Raw genomic sequence first — 21,826 nt, forward strand, 5'->3', positions numbered from 1 at the left:
ACATGAGTGCCAGGAACCAACACAGGAGGAGGCACAGCGTCTTATACAAATTGTGTGGAAATACTGGGTTTCAGCAACCCAGGAAGCAAATCAGAGGCTGCCCTTACACCACCAATTCAAGATGCTTCTAAAGAGGGAAGCGCTCTAGGAAAGAACACAGCTATAAAGTTTAGGAGAACAGTCTCGACAATGGTTGAATGGATATACCACCGAAGCACAGACAACAGAAACAAAATGAACCGGAGAAACGGCATCATCCTGAAAATCTCCACACAACGAAAACAACAGATTGAAAGGCAAGCCGTTAATGGGATCACATATCCAATAAGGGGCTAACCACCAAAGAAGCTAGAAAAGCCTTCCAGCGCAGAAGTAAAGCGAGACAAATTGGGCTTAAGAGACTAGGTTTCTGGGATCCTCATGCCTGCTTGCAACCATCCATAACTCCAGTTCCAGGGAATCTGATACTCTCTTCTGGCATCCATGGACACCAGGAACACACATGGTATACACGTATACATGAAGACGAACATCCATGAAAAATAATAAAAAGGAACTTTTAAAAGACAAGCTTACGATTTGAAAAATAACAACAAAAATACTTCTCTAAAAGGCACACAATAGACAACACATTAGAAATTGCTCAAAATCACTAATAACAGAGAAATGCAAACAAAATCCAAATGAAGAGTCACATCTTTGTCAGGATCATTGTTATTAGGCAAAGCAAACTGGCAAGCTAGTATTGGCAAGAAGGACCAGGGTCCCTACACACTGCTGTTGGGAAGGCAGAGTGTCAGAGCTGATAGGAAACACAGTAGGGAAGTTCTTGAAAATATTAAAATGGAACAAACATATGGCCTGGCAATTTCCCTTACTGGTACATATCCAGTATTACTGGAACGTGGATCTCAGAGAGAGAGCAGCATTTCCATATTCATTGCAGCACTACTTACAATAACAAGAAAACTGAGATGTCCATCAGCAGATGAAGGATAAAGAAAGTGTGCATCCAATGAAATAATATGTGTTCCTCAAAAAGTACATCCTTCATCTTGGATGAACCTCCAAGACATTGGAGTATGAAAAAATGAGCCAGTTACAGAAAGACAAATATTGCATGATTTTCTCACATGAAATGTTGAAAATAGTTAAGACTCACAAAAGCCAAGCATAGGAATGATAGTGGGGGAGGGTTGGTGTCTTAGGCAGGGTTACTAGTGCTGTGATGAAACACCGAGACCAAAAGCAAGTTGGGGAGGAAGAGGATTATTTGGCTTATGCTTCCACATCACTGCTTATCACTGAAGCAAGTCAGGACAGGAACTGAAGCAAGGCAGGAGCCTGGAGGCAGGAGCTGATGCAGAGGCCATGGAGGGGTGTTGCCTACTGGCTTGCTCAGCCTGCTTTTTGTAGCACTGAGGACCACCAGACCAGGGATGGCAACACCAAGAATGGGCTGTCCCCTCCCACATGAAACACTAATTAAGAAAATAGGTTTGCCGACAACACAGTCCTGTGGAGGCATTTTGCCCAGTTGAGACCTCCTCCTCTCATATGACTCTAGCTTGTGTCAAGCTCTCATAAAACTAACCAGCACAACCGGGGACTATTTAGTAGGGAGTTCCCAATCAATTGATTTGTTCTCAGTCAAGCGAGCTGAGCTGTGAAGGTCCACTGTTTAACAGTTCCCTCACGATCATCAACACTGTTATTGTGCAAGGAGAGTGTTGTCAGAAGTGAAGGGAAAACACAAAGCTATCCAGACATGACCGAAAGAGAAGGTGAGGTCCTGCTCCTAAGAGCTGGCAGGTGGGGACCCCACATCTTCTTGTCTCATGTGGACAGTGATTCTCACTTGTGTTCCAGGGTGAAGAGTACTACCTCAGCCCCGCATTAGCACAACGGAGCTTCATTAATATACACCAAGGAAGCTTGGGAAACGAACGGCAGAAAATCTAGCACATAAAAAGATTCAACTCCCAGAAAAAAAAAAAATCACACATACATGTATGTATAGATGAGTGTGATATTTAAATGTGCTCGATTTTCAAAACGAAAATGTTAAATTATGACAAAAATTCAAGAATTCATACAAATCAAAAATAAAGTAAAATGTCAAAATATATTCTTGGAACCACCAAATAATCCAATAAACAGAAAATATTCGGCAGCATGACTCTTCAATTAACTGATTATGTGGACCAGATAAGCATTGGCACCGTTTAGTTTAACTATGACGAACATAAATACATACACTTTAAAATAATGATTCCTGCTCTTTTCCCTTTCACATCCAATCAGATAAAATATGTAAAAAAAGTTTGGAGGAAAACTGTATACACCAAAATATACTAGTTTTAAAGACACTTACGATAAAAATATCCAAACACGTGCCAGCATACACGCAACAGAACACAGAGCAGAGAAAGGGAACACGGGGAAGCTGGCCTAGGCAATGCTTTTCCTCTTTGGTAGGTAGCAAAGTAATGGGTTTCATTTGGCATTCTCATACGTACCTTTTTTTGGGTAGTCCCCCCCCCCCACATCTCCTGTTCACTCTGATGTCAGACACATGCTATTATTACCCTCTTCTCCCCTTTTCCTTAAACCCTGCTCTCTTCCTTCTCAGCCCCTTTCCAGCTCTAGGACCTATACCCACATTCACACCCCCACACATGCAAATACATATAAGAACCCAAACTGAGGTTCTGCATATAGGAGAGATCAGGTAGTGTTTTAGATATGCATGCAATAGCTCTGAAGATGGGGCTCTGAAACTGTCAGAGCATTTGTGGGGAGGGAGAGAGAAGGTGACTGTACTTATCAAAAAGAAAATTTGTGAAACATTGTTTCTAAGAAGTGAGGGCTGCATTATTTCACTGTTTAAATGCAATTATGGTTGGCATTAGTTTTCAATTGGGGTGGCTTTAAGCATCTGTCCTAGGGCTGAGTTTACAGCTGCAATAGAGGACGTGACTTCTACTAGGTTAGTTCCCCAGTCATTGCATGCATTTATAGTTGAGTCTGTAAGATGCACGAAGTCTGGACTCTACATTTTTGCTCCTGCTGAATCATCAAAGAAATCAAAGCTGATCCCCTCTGCAATCAATTTCACCTCCCTGACATGTTAATGATTGACATTACTGACTAGGAAAAAAGTCTAACTTTATGATTTTTCTAGGTTCAGTTTACTTTTCTATGAGGTCTGTTACAGAGTGTCAAGGTCTAATCTGGGTCCTTCTTTATGAAGTATTCAGCACAACTATTTTAATAACAGACTGCTTAATTAAACACAACACACACACACACACACACACACACACACACACACACACACGTAAAATTAAACAAAAATTCTGCTTTCAATAGAATCCTGTAGGGAACCAAATCAGGAACTTAAAATTAAATCTTGTATCTTAGAATTACAAGTTCCCCCAGGAAACTATACTTGAGAAAAATGATATATATTGGGAAAATAGCCTTAGGAATCAGGATTCCCTCAAATACAACCAAAGAAAAATAACAAGGGCATGCTCAAGCTAGGTATTCTTGAAGAAATGATACATACAGGCATCATGTATAGGCTCACTGTGGTGAGCCATCAGGGTCAGAAGAGTGACCTGCAACCTGGACTGAGACAGCCATCATCTCCTCTAGACTGGAGAGGACTAGTTGTCAGTGGCAAAGGGGTGTAGTAGTTATTTCATCACAAAGAAGGGAGAGCTGGAGAAGAGAAAACTCAGGAGACCCAGGCACCATCCTTGACAGACAGGTAGAAAGTTCACAGTCAATAAGCCAGAGGAAGCTTTGTGGTAAAAGAGCTATTGGCATCTCTCAAGGGGCATTACTATCACCCTGGGCTGACAACGTGTATGCTGGCTTCTGGCTCACTCAGTGTTGACAGTGGCTTATAATCATCATGTAGTCAAAAAGTCTCTATTAATCTCCAATCTCCCCCTGGTCAGGAAGTGCCTTCATTCCAGCCGAGAAGCACTGGAAATAAGATGCCAATCTACTACCCAATGGGAACATTTTCATCTTCATCTCTTGTTTAGTCTAAGTGTACAAAAAGGTACATGCCTGGGTTAAATTGGGTTTCATACCATTACAAATTATTTTCTAATCTTTACATAGAATTAAGGGTCCTCGGTCCCCCACATGACCTCTTCCCCCTACATTCTCTCTTCAGGTCCACATCTAGAGCTTGAAACACAATCAATAGCACAAAAATTCTCAACAGCTTCTGTCTCTAGGGTTCACCTGTATTCTGTACCCTGGGCTCACATGCTCAATTGATTACTTCATCTATTGACTTGAATGTCTTGCATGTTTTTCAGATTTAACAAATTAAAAACCTTCCATACCCCCTACACCAGCTTCAGTCTAGTTTTCTTTTTTTTCTTTTTCTTTCTTTTTTTTTTTTTTTGGTTTTTCGAGACAGGGTTTCTCTGTGTAGTTTTGGTGCCTGTCCTGGATCTTGCCCTGTAGACCAGGCTAGCCTCAAACTCACAGAGATCCGCCTGGCTCTGCCTCCTGAGTATTGGGATTAAAGGCATGCACCACCTCTGCCTGGCCTCATTCTGGGTTTCTAATTCAGCCAGCTCAAATGAAAGCAGAGGGGGGTACCGAAGCCTCTCCCTCGATTACTATTCCAGCACTGAATCCTGCTACTGCTCTCTAAATGGGGAATTTCCCATTCCAGGTATGTCTGAGGTACACCATGTCTACTAAGAAAGCACTTACTGTTCTCCAACAATACCCAAACTGTTCACTCCTCAGGAGATCCTTCTCTCTGTAGCTTCAGTGATTTCTCTCAAACATGCACAGAATCATACTAGCTTGCTATTTGAAAGTCTTCAACAAGTTAGTAAAATAATGGACTATACCCCATCCATCTCCTGTCTTAGTGCCACGCCATGCACTGGTTTTCATCCATATCAAAGTTACCAAGCTCTCTCACATCTCAGAGACTGATTTCTTTGGTTAACCAAATGTCCAGACAAACCTTGGCTTGACCCTCGAAAACAGTGTTTCTCATCTCTCCCTTTCCTTAATATCATATGTGTATGTGTCTGCTTCTTCAGAGGAAGGGGCTCCACATTTTAATGAGGCAGACACCTGAATCGTTTACAACATCACAGCCCACAGCAGAAATTTAGAAAACATTTGATCTTGTAAGAGAAATGTAAAATGCCAACATCTATTTTTCCTTCAAGAATTGACAACAAATATGTGGATACTTAGACACATGCTTAACTCTATTGGTTCCATCAGTTTCTTCTTTTCTCTAGTTTAATGACTTTAAGATAGAATTATTAGCAGGGCTGTGGTGGCGCACAGCTTTAATCCCAGCACTTGGGAGGCAGAGGCAGGCAGATCTCTTTGAGTTCGAGGCCAGCCTGGTCTACTGAGCGAGTTCCAGGACAGACTCCAAAGCTACACAGAGAAACCCTGTCTCGAAAAACCAAGAAAAAAAAGAGAAAGAATTATTGTGTTGATACTGTGTTCCCCAAAATATTGTGCACCCTAATAGACTTATCTGGGGTCAGAGAACAGAACAGCCACTAGATATAGAGGCCAGAAAATGGTGGCACACACACCTTTAATCCTAGCATTCCAGAGGCAGAGATCCATCTGGATCTCTGTGAGTTCAAAGCCACACTGGAAACAGCTAGGCGTGGTAACAAGAGCCTTTAATTCCAGGAAGTGATGGCAGGAAGCAGAAAGATATATAAGGCGTGAAAACTAGGAACTAGAGCTGGTTAAGCCTTTTGAGCAGCACAGTTTAGCTGAGATCCATTTGGATGAGAACACAGAATCTTCCAGTCTGAGGAAACAGGATCAGCTAAGGAATTGGCAAGGTGAGGTGGCTGTGGCTTGTTCTGCTTCTCTGATCTTCCAGCGTTGACCCCAGTACCTGGCTCCAGGTTTGATTTTATTAATAAGAACTTTTAAGATTCATGCTACAAATTATCAATACTATTATCTTTCCAAGAAGCATTTAAGGTCCTGTTTTCTATTTCTTTGTTTGTTTTAGATGGGGGTTTCACCAATTAGCCTAGGTTGGACTTGCACTCACACCAGATTAGACTCCTGAATTCTAGGATCCCAGGACATATACCAGCACACTGGGCTACTTATTTTCTATGTAAGTTCTAACTTCATGCCTTCTTTACAAACCCTTGGCAAAAGTTCTAGGATAATTTTAAATGCATTAATGGGGCATAGAAAAAGGAAGATGAAGCGGCAGGATTACTACAGATTCAGAGCCAACCCATGATACATCGTGAGTTTAAGGCAAGTTTGGGATACACAGTAGAATCCTGTCTCAAAGTTAAAAAAAAAAAAGCCAGATGATGGTGAAAGCCTTTAATTCCAGCACTCAGGAGGCAGGGGCAGACAGATACTCTGTAAGCTCGAGGCCAGCCTGGTCTACAGAGCTAGTTCCAGGACAGCCAAGGCTACACAAAGAAACTCTGTCTCAAAACAAAACAAAACTAAAGCAAACAAACAAAACAAAAAAGATCAACCAATAACTAAAAACAATAAAATAATATTTTCCATGTATATTCAAGAAAATACAATTAATTGTTTTATTCAATAAACATCGATGGTAAGCCAGCTCCATGGCAGGTACTGTTAATTGCTAGCGCTACAAGAAGACAAGCAAGGTAGAGATACTTGGGAAGTGCATACTTGCTGAACATACTGTGAAGAACGTGATGAGTTATAGCCATGAATCAAGAATGACTTCCATTTAGGATGGAAATCTTCTAAGACAACAGCCGACAGTGGTAAAAGGTAAAGATCCACATCTAAACAGGAGGAGCATACTCAGACCCACACATTATATATTGATCCAGACATGCAATGACATTGAAAATGCCCAAACGTAACCACTACATGGAGAAGAAACTGTGAGAGTAGCCATTTACACAACAGAATTGAAGTGACATAATGACATTTCCACATAGCCAAGAAACAGCCAAAGAAGTACGGAGATTCATAACTGACTTGTCAGACAATGGCGACTAGGAGTGCTGCTGTTTCAATCACGCTTCATGACAACTGCCTTGTGCTATTTGACAAACGTGATGCTTTTCACTTGTGGTTTTCCATGTTGCCTTCTGTGTCACAGAAAACAGAAATGAAAGCACTAACTGGAAATTAATCAATGCATTCTAACAACAAGCATTTATATATTAGTCACTTCATGTAAACACAGAAGTGTATTTAATACACAATGCTCCCAATTACAACGGAGACAGGAACTTCGGTTGTATTGTCTGGATGATGGTGGTTGAGCCCAGATTGTCTAGGACTGCAACTGGATGTCTTAAAGACTATTCTAAGCTAGGCATGGTGATGCATGTCTGAAATTCCAAAACCTAGGAGACCAAGGCAAAAGAATCATGAGTTAAAGACGAGGCTGGTGCACATAAAGAGTCTTCTCTCTCAAAATTGAACAAAGCAATCAAAACCAACCAAACAACAACAAAAGCCTACCATTCTACCTCTGATAAAAAGTAAAACAGACCAAAACAAAACAAATGCACACACATGCACACACACCACCACCACCAGCACCAGCACCACCACCACCACCACCAATACCACCTCAAAAGGCCTTTTCAGACTATCTATGGTTTTCATATTCCTAAAACCTCTGTGATTACAATACAGACACAAAAACATTTTTTTCTCTCCTAGAATAGTGGTTCTCAACCTTCTTAATGCTGTGACCCTTTAATACAGTTCCTCATGTTGTGGTGACCCCCAAGCATAAAATTATATCATTGCTACTTCACAACTGTAATTCTGCTACTGCTATGAATCATAATGTAAACATCCGATAAGCGACCTCACAGAGTCATGACCCACAGTTTGAGAACTGCTGACCTAGAAGAAACAAATGAATAAATGGAACAGGCAGACCATGGTACGCAGTGCCAGTGTCTAGGAAACACAGAAGCTGTGAACTACAGAGAGCTGAAGAGCTCATACCTGCCCGAAGACAGCTGGATCTTCCCAGCTGACTGCTACCCACAAACTGGAAAGCCAACATTCCCTTTCCGACTTAAAGGTTTGGGTCAAGATTTTTGGCTGTTGCAAGCAAGGGGCAGCCAAAAAGTGAAGTGTTACACCAAACATTATACATGAGGTGAACTTTCTCACTTCTGTCCTAAGTAATAGACAATGGGAAATAGAAATAAATAAATAATAAGTAAAGCTTTTACAAGCATGCACATAAGTATGACTCTGCAAAGGCAACTGTATCTGCATGCACACACACAAGCACACACAGTTGAGCTCACAGAACAGGTTCTCTTGTTAATGCAGAATAGAGGGTCACAGGTAGAATAAGTATTGTGAGCAATCAGGGACTGGGACAAGGCACAATGTCTTCAAGGAACAGTGCTCATAGAACTTACACTTAAAGACTAAACTCATACCTATAAAACATTTATAAAACAGGTCCAAGGTACAATTCAGTGGTGTATGATACATATTTAAAGTGTGTACTTCTAAACCAGTTATACTATCTCTAAGAATTCAAAGTAAGGGAGTGACTACAAATGGTATAAGTGTGTAGTCTTTAGATACATAAACTAATGTGATATAAAGAAGTCAATGATAATAAGTCTAAATAGTTGAAATTATGGGGTCATTTATGACAAGTATGGTAAGCTACATAATGACATGATCCAGTCTTCCCAATTTATTGCATCAAAATACTTGATACAACCATCACCCAGGGATTCTATTTCTGCTAACATATTGAAAGAACCACAAGTAAGAATGTAAATGTTTTCTCAGTTATGATCATATACATAGCATAATTTATATATAATAGCAAAAGAAGGAAGCCCTATCTGTCCACTGCTGGGTGAGCAAATATGAGGCATGGTACATGCATATGCACAAAGGAATATTCAACTTTTTCAAAAAATTCTGACTATGCTAACAAAACAGATGGACCTTGATAACATTAGACTAAGTAGAATAAGTCAGATGTGAAGAATACATGTCACATGATTTCAACTATACAGTGTACCTAGAGTTCACAGACTCATAAAGGCAGACAATGAAGGTGTAATGGTCTGGGGAGGAAAAATGGTGAGTCACTGATTAATGGGTATGTTGGTAGAATTTGGGACAAGAATGTTCTAGAGAAGAATGGTCATGTAGCTGTACAACGTAAAGACACACAGGATAAAAAGTGGTTGAAATGGTAAATTTTATATTATGTATAGTTTAGCAGAGTAAATAAAAAATTATAAAAGCACGTACAAATTTCACATTTTAAGATCAGGTTAAGAAACAATGGTTCCCTTCAGTTTATAGACACAACACCATCAATATATCATTATAAAAGCCTATGAAATATTGAAGGATCTATCATTAAGTGGGTAACACTGAAGGAGGTTAATCTGGCACATTTTATATACCCTTGTGATTTTCCTAAGTCCCTGCTACAACTACTTATTACATTTTGTCAGTCAAAAAAGGAACTATGTTATGTATGTATATATTCCGGAAATATGAATGTTATCTATCAACATATACGATCTGTGTAACAAGTATTTCTCAGCAATAAATATAAACAAGTATATATTTAAAGCATATTAAGTAAACATTAGTGTAACAAATACACAAAAAATACAAAGGTTTAGTACATTTTAACTAGCTAAAGTTTTACTTTGGGCAATCTAATCAAGAGACGCTCACTCATTCTTTCCTGTGTTTTATATATTACAGGGGAAAGCAACCTCATAAATGGTTCCTTGGCGATAGTTAAAATAATTGCAAATGTTTCTGTCAGAATCAAAACACATGCTTTCAATTGGTGCCCTGGGTTCAAAATATCACTCCTAATATGGAGACAGGCCTAATACACACACACAGACAGACAGACAGACAGACAGACACACACACACACACATACACACACACACACACACACACACACACACACACACACACACACACACGCCTTCCAATGTCTCTACAGACTTCCTGCCAGAGAGATGCAGGCATAAATATCCTACTTCTGTTCAGCACATCCACACTTGTTCATTTCACAGTGCTGTGCTCTGCAAACACATACTACAGCTAGTGATGGGCTATTCTTAATAACTTCTGAGGCAGAAATAGCAGAAGCAGGATGGTCTGATGTGGCACTCTAGAGCAGTTGGTCTTAGAAGCTTTTCCATTTAATTAATTCTCACAACACTTCAGAGTGGGTATAAAATACTGTGAAGACAGGCAGCTCCCCTGACTGAGGATGGCCCCAATGCCAGTATGTCTAGTTGTTTCTCAGAAGTAAAATCCAGTCAAGTGGGGGCACTCAGATACTCTCTTGAAATTGTTCATTCCTCCTCCCTATTAATTATACAGACAAGCCAGAGCCCAGGTGAGGCCTACATGCTCACATTCATAAAGTGAGCATCCCAGAAGTCCAGAGAGCTGGCATTTTAAAGAGTGCCTCCCATCCACCCCAAACAACTTTCAAAAGAGACAGGATATCATCAGTTTGAACTTTAGAAGTCTCCAAGGCTCCTACTGGAATGAATATGCACACAGCACAGTCCACCAAGTCCCTAGCAGGCATGCGTCTGTACCTGGATAGAACACCATTGACATGACGTTATTCAATTTGAGCATGCTATTGTGGAGGAACGCAATAAGAAAAGAGCCTATTTCCATAGCAAGCCATCCTGTTAACTGAGCCATCAACTCCCAAGGCCTAGTTAACATGGTTCTCCAGTCAGGCCAAGAAAATAGAAAATTGATTTAGGGTGAGAACAGAAAGGTCTATTTTCTCATAATCTGCACAAAGAACACCAGCATGACTCTTTCAGTGGGCAATCTTGCCATGGAGAGTAATTAAATACTCAAAAATTATTTTGTTTCTATGAAGAAAAATGAAGAGAAGATTGGGGAAACCATGACACACAGATACAGGGAATGCTATAAAGTGTAAGGGCATGCATCAGAAATGTTCATGCAAAGAAAGGAGTATCTATGAGAATTGACAAAAATTATAGAAACCAGTTATATGCCAAGACCTATACCCTGACAATTAATACCATGCTGGAATGCCACAAATATCTCTACTTGACATTTCTATGTGCTGATAATGCTCCCTGTCCACAATGAGCTTTCTGGTGTGCTAGTCTGGTCCACTGTCACCAGTGGCTGAGAGTGTGAAATAAATAAATGCACATTTCATATGGACTACTTATTTTTCTGTAATGGCATTTAGTCTCTCACCCCACCTCGCTCTGAGTGAGTGTGGATGTGTTCACAGGCCACAGGATACATGTGGAGACCAGAGTACAACCTGTGGAAATCAGTTCTCTCCTTCATCCATGTGGTCCTTTCGGTTAAAGTTGTTCAAGTTTGGCAGCAGGAGCCATCTCACTAGACCCAAATGTATGCCCTGTTTTAAAGTCCCTGCTTTTCTTTCTTTTTTGGCTTTTGTTTTGTTTTGTCCTACAGTACATAACTGTACACTGACAGCAGAATATTTCGAAGACTCGCACCTTTATTAAACTCTCTGGAAGAACTTTAGCATTCATAGGAAGGAGTGCTATTTAGTGGCACAGCATGATCTTGCTCTTTTTCCTCTGGTAACAAGGGACTCAGAGCCCTAGCCCCACAGTGCAGCCTCGATGACAATACATTCCCATCCTTTAGGTTTTGAAGAAAATGATGCTCTGGGATGCCAGCCAGTCCTGATCTTCCATGATTAGTCAAGGTAGCCTGTGGTAATGCCTTTGCAGAGGATACCCCTTTAGAGCATCAGGGTTTTGCCATTATTATTTAAAAGGCACCTCCCTCCCCACCCCCACTTCATGCAGCCCAGGACTTTTGTCTTTCAAGTTCAACATTCTATCTTGGAGGTCTAGAAAGAGATGTCCACAAGATCCTGTTTAAGAGAATCAACATCACTTTAATACTGTATCAATAATAAATTCCACAAGAAAATCAATGAAATAAACTAGTGCTGGACAGTTAGCCTAGTCACAACTGTTTCAACTTCTTCTCCACCCTGCACCAGAAGTGCTAGGCTAACAAGTTAGTCATCAATCTAAGGATATTTGTGTATAATAAAGAGTGTTGTAACTAACTCAATTTAATTTTTAAGAACTCTTGAGTTTATGAATTCTAGGTTTCTTGCTGTATGATGTAAGGAGTTTGCAATCTGATTTTTCTATAACAATAGCACATTGTTTAGTCTACTATAATAAGAATCTACTATAATGATCAGTCTACTTCTGATACTAAAAAACCATCAAAAGAAAAAGGATAAAACGGTGTGATTCTTTCTGTCTTGAAAACCCAAGCCCTCCAGGGTTTTGTGGCTGTGTGTGTTTTATTGTATTAGAGGTTAAGCCGTGAGTGCCACTGAAGCCAAGGTTTGAAAAGGGTCATTGGAAACAGTGTATTAGAAAGGGACTTTCAAGAAGGAAGAAATAAGGGTGACTGATGTGTGCAAAAACACCAGATGACACTCTTCATAGAATCATGGAGCGTTAGAGCCAAACAGAAGGTGAAGATCACAGATCTCCAGTGAGTCTACTCAAGGAGACAAGGCTGGTCAAGATTCACTCACAGAAGGCCTGTGAGTATCAGGGTTAGAATGGTACTTCTCCAGAATTGAAGAGCACAGTTTCTACCATCACACCAAATGACCAGACCTTCTAATAATCTACAGAAGGCAACCGTCCTGTGTATGCTTCCAACAAAATAGACCTCTGGGCTGAGATACCAGGCAGCAATGTGGAATCAGTTGGGTTGTTATGTTTTGATACTGGAATTTATCCAGAAAGTCCATGCATGTAAGGAAGTGGCTAGGTTTGATTCAGAGGAAATGAACAGACCCCCTCCTGCATATTTCCTAAGGAATTTGGGCACCCCAAAACAAAGCAAAAATGGAATAAGTAGTATGTTTCAGACCTCAGAGAACACCCCAAACAAAATTTGTTGAAACTAAAACAGAAAAAATACAATATTTAAAGAGTATGTTATGCTCACAGCAGAGTCACAAGACATTTGCTCAGATTTTTTTTCTTCTTTTTTCTTCAGAGAAAACATGCTCATTTCAAAATGATCACTGTGTCATTACGATTTGAATCTATGTCAACCCCATTATATATTCAACAGCAAAATAAGGCTTTTTCCCCCTGCTAACATGTTTGTTCTGAGGAAAACAAGCAGCTTATCCACTAGCTATAGATAGACAAAAGGAATGGACTGAGAAGGACAGTTTTTAAGGAAAGAGCACGTTTGCCACAGAGGTGGAGGAAGGGTGGAAATGTTTTCATAAAGAGCGACTATTAAGGACACATAAGAGCTCTATTCAGCAAACCTGTACACATCCCTTTATCCTTGTAAAACAAGCCATGAAAGCACATGATGAGTAAGGGCAGCAAAATTACCCACATTCTAACTCCGTATAATCACCAAAATGGTTCTGTTTTTTAACCACCCCCTTTTAACAATTCTACACTCTTAATTTTTTTTTTCTCAACCACAGCACAAATGGTTACAGCAAATGAGTGTACCAGGCACGTCTGCCATCCCAGAAAGAATTCATTTTCCTGCGCCAAGTTCATGTCTACTGGAAGAAGTAAAGTGTAAGCTGGTTCAGCAAACACCCAGACGCACCCTGCAGTGACCACATGGATGGATTCATTTCTGCAGTGATGGGACTTGAGGATGCTGAGGGAGAGCAGAAGAATCTGCGGAGAGGGCCTCTTACAGCTCTCTTTGACAATCACTGAACTAAAGGAAAGGGAAGGAAAATAAGGAAAAATGTGTCGTACCAGTTTCCACCTTGCGTGTAACTATACTACGGAAAAAGCAGACTGCCTCTGTTATAACCTCAGAGGTAAAAGGGATTTGGCTACAGGATTTGTAATATACAAACAGTATTCTTTAAAAACAACACGTCAAGGAATAAAACAGTCCTTGCTGAAATGGTCCCCCAAACACCCTCTGCTATTTTATCTGTAGATCTGAAAACTTTTCTAATAAAGCCTATTTGACAATTTAGACGGTGCACTATTACCACAGAACATGCAGTATTAAGAGAATTCATGATCTGATGCCCACTGTCAGTCAGGAGTCTAAGGATGGTTAGTGGGGCACACTATCATGATGTTGGCCACAATACAAGTAACAAGGCATTAAGGAAACAAGGGGACATGGCCTTCGCCATATGTACAGGATCAGCAACAAGGTAGGACATGACCAGTTGAACTCAATTATTTGAGCCTAATTTCTCCAAAGAACTGAAGGTGAAGTAAAGAACTAGCTCATCTCTTTTCCATTCTTTTTTAATAGCAAACAGTGGCAAGTCCAGACTAAATATTCTCCAGACACACTCTTAACTAGGAACAACACTTGAAAATACTGAGCTTGAGAAATGTACTTCTATTATTTTTAGGGTTTTGTTTTCCTCTTTATAAAAATAAATGATTTGTTAAAACTGAAAGATTCTTGGAGGGACAACTTTTATCACAGGTAAATTCTGGTACCCAAGATCCTTTAAAACAGACCATAAGAAGACCATTCTCATTCTGAGCATATTTTCTTCTTCTTCTTTTTTTTTTTTTTTTTTTTGGTTTTTTGAGACAGGGTTTCTCTGTGTAGCTTTGCGCCTTTCCTGGGATCACTTGGTAGCCCAGGCTGGCCTCGAACTCACAGAGATCCACCTGGCTCTGCCTCCTGAATGCTGGGATTAAAGGCGTGTGCCACCACCGCCCGGCTTGAGAATATTTTCAAAATTTCTTTTTCCAAACTTCACCCGACACTGGCTATAAAGTGCTTGATTGCCTTGCAATACTGTAAGGTTGTAAGAAGTAACAGGATATAAACTTGTACACAGACCCCGATTAAAATCCAGTGCCAAGAAAAACACAACAAAACAAAAGCTTTGGATGGTGACAGTGGGAAGCAGAAAGCCAGACAATTGTGCTTTTCCTCCCACAATTATCTTTTATAAGCCTGGCGTATATACATGTTCAAAACAATACAGTTATTTACAAAGAAAACCAGTCACGTCTCTAAATAGTTCCTTTAGACAACCCATTGCCTTTTCCTAAACTATGCCAAAGCAAAGCAATGCATTCAGCTGTCTCTTCTATGCGTGTCTTTAGACTCCCCTTTTGAAGGTGCTGCTGCACTCAGCTACCATTTCCTGACCACCTATGTGTCAGTAGTATACCTGCTACAGGGGGACCTGTCATTCCTAGCTTCAGTGAGCCCACAGGTAGAAGAGCAGGCAGAGAACCAGTGAAAAAGTCTCCCATTCCCATGTGTGGTCTATGTGCATGCCAACCCACTTAGGCTCTGAATACAGGCCACAACCCCTCAGCCAAAGGACAGCGGCTTCAGAAGCAGAGGACGGGGCTTTCATTGTATGCTGAATTAGCAAATGTTTTGGGGCACGCTTCTGCCTTTTTAGCTGAACTCCTTCTTAAAACCCTAATTCAAAATTAATTTAATTTAATTTTACACAACAGCCACCGATTTCAAACATGAGCTTGTTCCTCCACGGAGCTCAGCTAAACGTACTGATGTATATAAATATCAAGTTCAAGAAGCAGCGTTTGTATCAGTTATGTTATCAGCATGTGCAGTGACTAGAAGGCCTTACACAAACTCCCTGAGGATGAGAGGCCCTGCTGGCTCAGCTTCAGAAGATGCCATCCATGATGGCAGAGAAAGCATGGTGTGTGGGAGAGGAAGCATGGTGGGTGTTTCCATGGCAGCAGAGTGGAGTGAAATTCCTCAAGTGATGGACGTTGAGCAGAATGCTTAGGCTAAAACCAGAAGTGGGTATTATCTTTAAGGATCCATCCCTGTGACCTAGCTTAGCTAGCCAGGCCCCATAACTCAAAGGATTAAAAAAACCACCCCAAACAGTGCTCCCAGCTGGGAATAAAGTATTCGAGCACAGGAGCCTATGGGGAACATCTCGGACTCAAATCCTGATAGTGGATTATTCTAACTGTGAAACTGAAGAGTGGGGACTCTGCTCCAATGCTCCTCTTTCCTACCTTATGATCCTTAAAGCACAATAGCACAAAGTTAATAAGACAAAATTAAGCACTAAAACACCTCTGAGAAGTGAATGGATAATTCTTAGAACAGATGAATATCTTTAAGCATAAATTTCTTCCTACTTTTCTTGATACTCTCTGATATGTGCAGATCCGTGTTTGAACTTCATGGTGAGCTTTACAGAAATACAAAAGCATCATACACAGCAACAACTGGGATAACATCTGTAAGAAGACTGGAAAAAGAATCACAGCAGGAATGAAAGGAAGAGCCAAGAGAAAGAAGGACCATAAAATGATGCCTGGCACACAGGTACACAATAAACCTACAGTCTTTATCAGTAAATTTCTTCCTTTAGCATGCCCACAGGAAAGAGCTAATAAAAAGAACAGCGAAACAGCTAAACACACAATTTCTCCATGAAGACCATTCAAAGAATAGAAAACAATCCTATTTGAGATTTTTTTTAAATGCAAAAAGATAGTTCAATGTTGGCTGTATGGGTATTAAAACCACCAGGAGGCTGGGCGGTGGTGGGGCACGCCTTTAATCCCAGCACTCCAGAGGCAGAGATAGGAGGATCTCTGAGTTCAAGGCCAGCCTGGTCTACAGAGTAAGATCCAGGACAGGCACCAAAATTCCACAGAGAAACCCTGTCTCAAAAACAAAAACAAAAACAAAAACAAAAACAAAAAACCCACCAGGAAATTTATCAATAAGAAACTTTAGTGATAACAACCTAACTTGTAGTTCTCTTATTTTCCAGCCTTACATGTGTCTTCTATTTTCATGTATGGTGTATGTATGCATGTGTGTGGTAGGGATGTGTGCCAGTATTTAAATATAAACCCCATTTATATAAAGTTTTATATTTTACTTTTCATTTAACATTAGATAATGATAGAGTCACAAATTTTGAGACAGTTGACAAACTACTTATATTGTCCTAAGCAAGAAGTCAATTGGCTTTAAGAAACACGTGCAGTCTAGGGCAACAATTTTTCAGACACATTTTCAAAATGTGGACCATAAAGCAACACATGAAAGATTTTTTGCAAAGCTATGAATTGTGCTTCACTCTCTTCAAAAAGTTGCTTCTGAAACTAAAGAATGGAAAGATTCAATGGCATATCAAAATGCCAGGGACACACTTCTGACAAACTGTCAACTGACCATCCACCTTAATTCTTAGGTGCTACAGCAACTTATCAGCCTCCGATGTACATTAAACCAGACACAGGCCAAATACATCAGTAGTAAACTCTCCAACACCGAATTCCCAAAATTTCTAATCTCAATACAGTGATATCTGGGAAGAAGCATCTAAGAGCAGTCACCTATGACTGATTTTATTACCAGTGTTCTTCTTCTTGTTGTTGCTTCCCTGTTGCTCCCTGTCCTTAAGAGATCCCAGTATCAGGGCATCAACAGCTACTGCAGTAGAGCATCAACTGTATTGTGGGAAGGTTCACTGGGAGCCCTGTGTCATGTACACCAGAAAGGGATGACAAAATCCAGCCAAGAAAGAAAGACACACTTAAGGAAAAGCAACTGAGGCATTTAGCAAGGATGCTGAGAACTGCGGGGCTTCTGCCCAGCAGAAGTCTTCCTGGCATTTTTCACATTGTGCAATGATATTTCCTCGTGTGAATAAGTACAGAGCAAACGAGATCCACTAATGTGACTGATTTGACAGAAGTTGGGAACATATGTTTAAAAGTCTTTGTGAAGAAAAATATTAATCTGGAGCATCAGAAAAGAATGGAGAAAGGGAATCAGGAATAATTCCATGATGGAAGTGGAGGCCTAAATTCAAGTTGGCAAATTAAGTGATATTCACATTTTGAACTCCATGGATCTCTAGGAGAGTGACTTATATCTTCCAGTGTGAGAAATCCAAGCAACTCAGTATCTGTGCACATGCCTTCACAACACCGCTGGACAATGCCCTCAAAGGCACACACAGGTATCTGTGTGACCTGAACATTTTCTTCCTGGTAAAAATTAAGACATTCTCACCTCTGACTCTGAAAGTCAGCATCTGCTTGTGGGAATTTTTATCTGAGTGCTTAGGAAGGAAGGAGAAATATCAAAAGAGAAATAACAGATACCAAACTGCATTGTTTAATACTTACTCAACTTTTAAAAATAGTTAATCTCAGGGGCAGAAAATACCCTTGGTCTGTATTTGTTAAACCACTAAACTGACAAGATAACAGTGGTGCTGAACTTCATACATAACGTTCTTGGAGATCATGGGTCAAGGAAATAGAACTCCATTCTAAGGATCTAGTAACAAGAGTCTACACTTTCACCTTAAGGCTGAGTTCAAGCTAAGGAGTGGATGGTCCTCCAGCTTGCAATACTCTTCCCCTATCACAGAATTTCCTTACCAGTGGCCAGCAGTCAGTTAAACATTAATGCTCATTTCAAACCACAAAAGACATATACACATTTCCTGTAAGTACTATATATAAACTAAAAGCATAATACTACCATGAAACAATCACATGTTTATCAGTTTCCTTTTTTAAAATACTTAACTAGATCTATGATATTATAATTACTAACATCAATTAAGGGAGCTCTTGTTTAACATGAAAGATCCACAGAAATTACTTTACTCTATGAAAAAAAATGCTGAATAATGAACCAGAAAGAAAAGATCACAGGCATTGCTAACAGTACAAAAAAAAAAAAAAAACCCAAAACAACAACAAAGATATTTTTAAATACAATAAAATATTACCCAGTGGACTTCATGAAACTATTTATTTGTTGTATTTTTTTACAGTGAATTGAATAGTTTCAATGTATAAAAATTAAAAAAAAAACTTCAAGCCTCAGAAAGTTTCAGTAGTTTAAAAAACCTACAACTTATAAATGGTATTAAAATTTCATTTTAGAGCATAATATTTTTATAGACATATAAGCCTTTGATTTTTAGGATATAACCTTATAGCCATTGTTCAATAACAAATTATGTTTATTTAAACACTGCCAGCAAAATCATGTTATTTTCCATAGTGTCTGTAAATGTAGTATCCATGCACATAAACCAAAAGCCTATTAATGTAGCTATCAACTCACTTCTGATAAAGATGGCCACACATATGTTGGAAGTAGCAAACCCTCTTTCACTTACCTTTAAACAAGGAATATGTCATTTTCTTGCAAATTATAGAGCTAAGTAAAGAGAAAGACAACCAAAGTAACATATCTATTGCTTAAACTAGGGCTATATACATTTCTTATTCTGCATCCTCCCATTCTGGACCTCTGACACCATCCAGAATATGTGGTCATCTGTGTGGGTGTATGACCTCTGACAACTTCCAGAAAATGTGGTCGTGTGTGTGTGTGTGTGTGTGTGTGTGTGTGTGCACAAGCATGTCTTCCTCTACCATTCTCCACCTTACTGTTTTGAGACAGTCTCTCAATGAACCTCCAGTGCAGCATTTGAGCTAGACTACATGGCCAGGGAGTCCCTAGGATCCATGTATCTCTACCCCACTCTCTGTAACCCATGTGCAAACTGGTTTTTAACATGGATTCTGAGTATCCAAGCTCAGGTCTTCATGCTTGTTCAGGAAACACTCTACCCATGATATCATCTCTCCAGCCACTAGAAGTCAAGTCATAATGTAAAAATAAGAGATCACGTCAAGAACTATAGGTGTAAGAGCTGTGTGAATGCTTAGGGCTGGGCATACCGTGACCCGTTGATCTCTGTATTCAGGCTAGTTGTGGTTTCCTTAATGGTCTCCAACTGCTGCAAAGAGAAACCTATTTGTTGCAAGGTGAGAGCTAGACTTATCTGTGGGGATAAGGTTAAGCTTCATAATGCAGCTAGGGATTATGCTGGTATAATAAAGTGGCAGTGGTAGGTTCTGCCCTAAGATTGATGACCTTACCAATCTGATACGAGAGAGGCATGATTTCTCTTCTCCTGAGTGCGCCCTAAGTCCAATTAGACAGCTGTTGGTTCCCTCTAAGATATAAGCTCCACTACTGTACCTTTAGGGGTATGTTGTCATGCTGGCCATGGTTGGGTTCACAGACATCACAACTGGATAGTACTGATTACTTTCATTCCCCAGCCGTTTGCACAGCACCTGCTGTTACTATAAAAGCTAGACTCTGGGAAGGAGGCCTTCAGGTTAGAGATGGCCAGCCCTTCCATGTTCTGTGTCTGAAGTGTGTAGTGTCTTCAACAACAGGGATTTACCTTCAACCTCTGAGAGGCAACCATGGACAATAATAATGGCCTATATTGTTTTGGGAGACACTTGGACTATTGTGACCAATAACTTGACCTTAGGTTTCTCATGACTAGTAGTGCTTATTTGTTTGTTTGTTTGTTTTGTTATAGTATGGCTCAACAAACATTACAAAAGAGAAGTCAGAAAGATTTTAAGAGTCAGAGAACCAAGAAATCTAGTGTCTCCTAGAAATCACAAGAAAGCTACACCCATGATACCTCAACAATATGGCTGCCCAAACAGGCACTGGACAAATGGCAAAAGGACGAGACATGCTAATGTGTACGAAGGGAAACATCACATCTCCTCACTCCTAGACAAAGAATAACAGGCAAATCCTGACAGCTGAGGAGGAGAATTAGTGTTGCCTGGGGATCTTCCCCATGGTTATCCAATGAAAAGTGGTCAGGCCTGAAACCACATCCATAAAATAACACTGAACACTAAATTTTAGAGGGAGTGACAGACATGGGAGTGATTAGAGCAAAGAAAGCGAAGGGAGAAAGTGACTATAATTAAAATACAAATTAAAGGAAATTAAAATAAATACAGACCATACCCTGTATAACATATGAAAGTATATCAAATAAGAGTATGTGTGTACATAAAACGGCCCCTACCTCACTTCATCAAGTACAGCAGCTTATCTCAAGGTGTTAGGATCTTTGGCACTGGGGAGAAATTCAGCACAGATATCCCTGACCTTGAGAGTCTGTATGTCAACAAAACTCACACGGAATATTTCTAAATACCTGCAACATACAAGTCAGAATGCTAAGCAGCACAGAGAAATTAATTACTACATTAAACTTTCAGATGGATCATCCTCAATCCAGAAGGTAGAGATGGGCTGAGCTCTGTCAGTTTGGATGCTCTCGTGTCTGTGTGCACACACACCGACTCTGGAAGTGAGGGAAGGAGTCTTGTTTTCAGTACATTCTGTGATCAGAGGCACAGAGAAAAGATGAGCGTCTATTTGGAAAGCATTCAAATGTGATAAACTTGAATAATAACAGATACATACCATGCCAAGTCTTTTCAAAATGCTTTACATAGAGGTGATGAACATCCTATTTTTGTCTCTACTTTAACAATGAAGAAGATGAAGTTTGGTGAGTTGCAAGCTGTCCAAGAACACAGTTACTATCGGTCCATGTTAGGGACTTCGTGGCTCCAACTCTGTGCAGTCAGGCACCTCTCTACAGTATCGGACAAAGACTACACAATCAGAGAGGGCCAAGTTGTGAAGGGTAGCAGCTGCCTTTAATTTCACTTGATAACTAATCTGATACAATTAAGGGACACATCACAAGGTATCTGAAGGGCAAGCAAGAGACAGCACTGGAATAAAAACCCTTCACGAGGACAGCAATTACCCTCTGAAGAGAGGGGATCCTTGCTTCATTAAGAGTTAAGGGCACACACACACTTCTGATGCAAATTACTTGTGTTCAGCTCAAGGTGGGGGTGACATTTCCAACAGTCTT

At 40.1% G+C, this 21,826-nt stretch overlaps 1 protein-coding gene across 1 annotated transcript in view; it reads right to left on the reverse strand.

Moving 5' to 3' along the window:
* Lpp (LIM domain containing preferred translocation partner in lipoma) overlaps positions 1-21,826 on the reverse strand; it is a 547,833-nt gene that overhangs the window by 220,640 nt on the left and 305,367 nt on the right. The gene's annotated exons all lie outside the window — the stretch shown is intronic.

The sequence above is a fragment of the Peromyscus eremicus genome, chromosome 12 (assembly GCF_949786415.1).
Source record: "Peromyscus eremicus chromosome 12, PerEre_H2_v1, whole genome shotgun sequence".
NCBI classification, from domain to species: Eukaryota; Metazoa; Chordata; class Mammalia; order Rodentia; family Cricetidae; genus Peromyscus; species Peromyscus eremicus.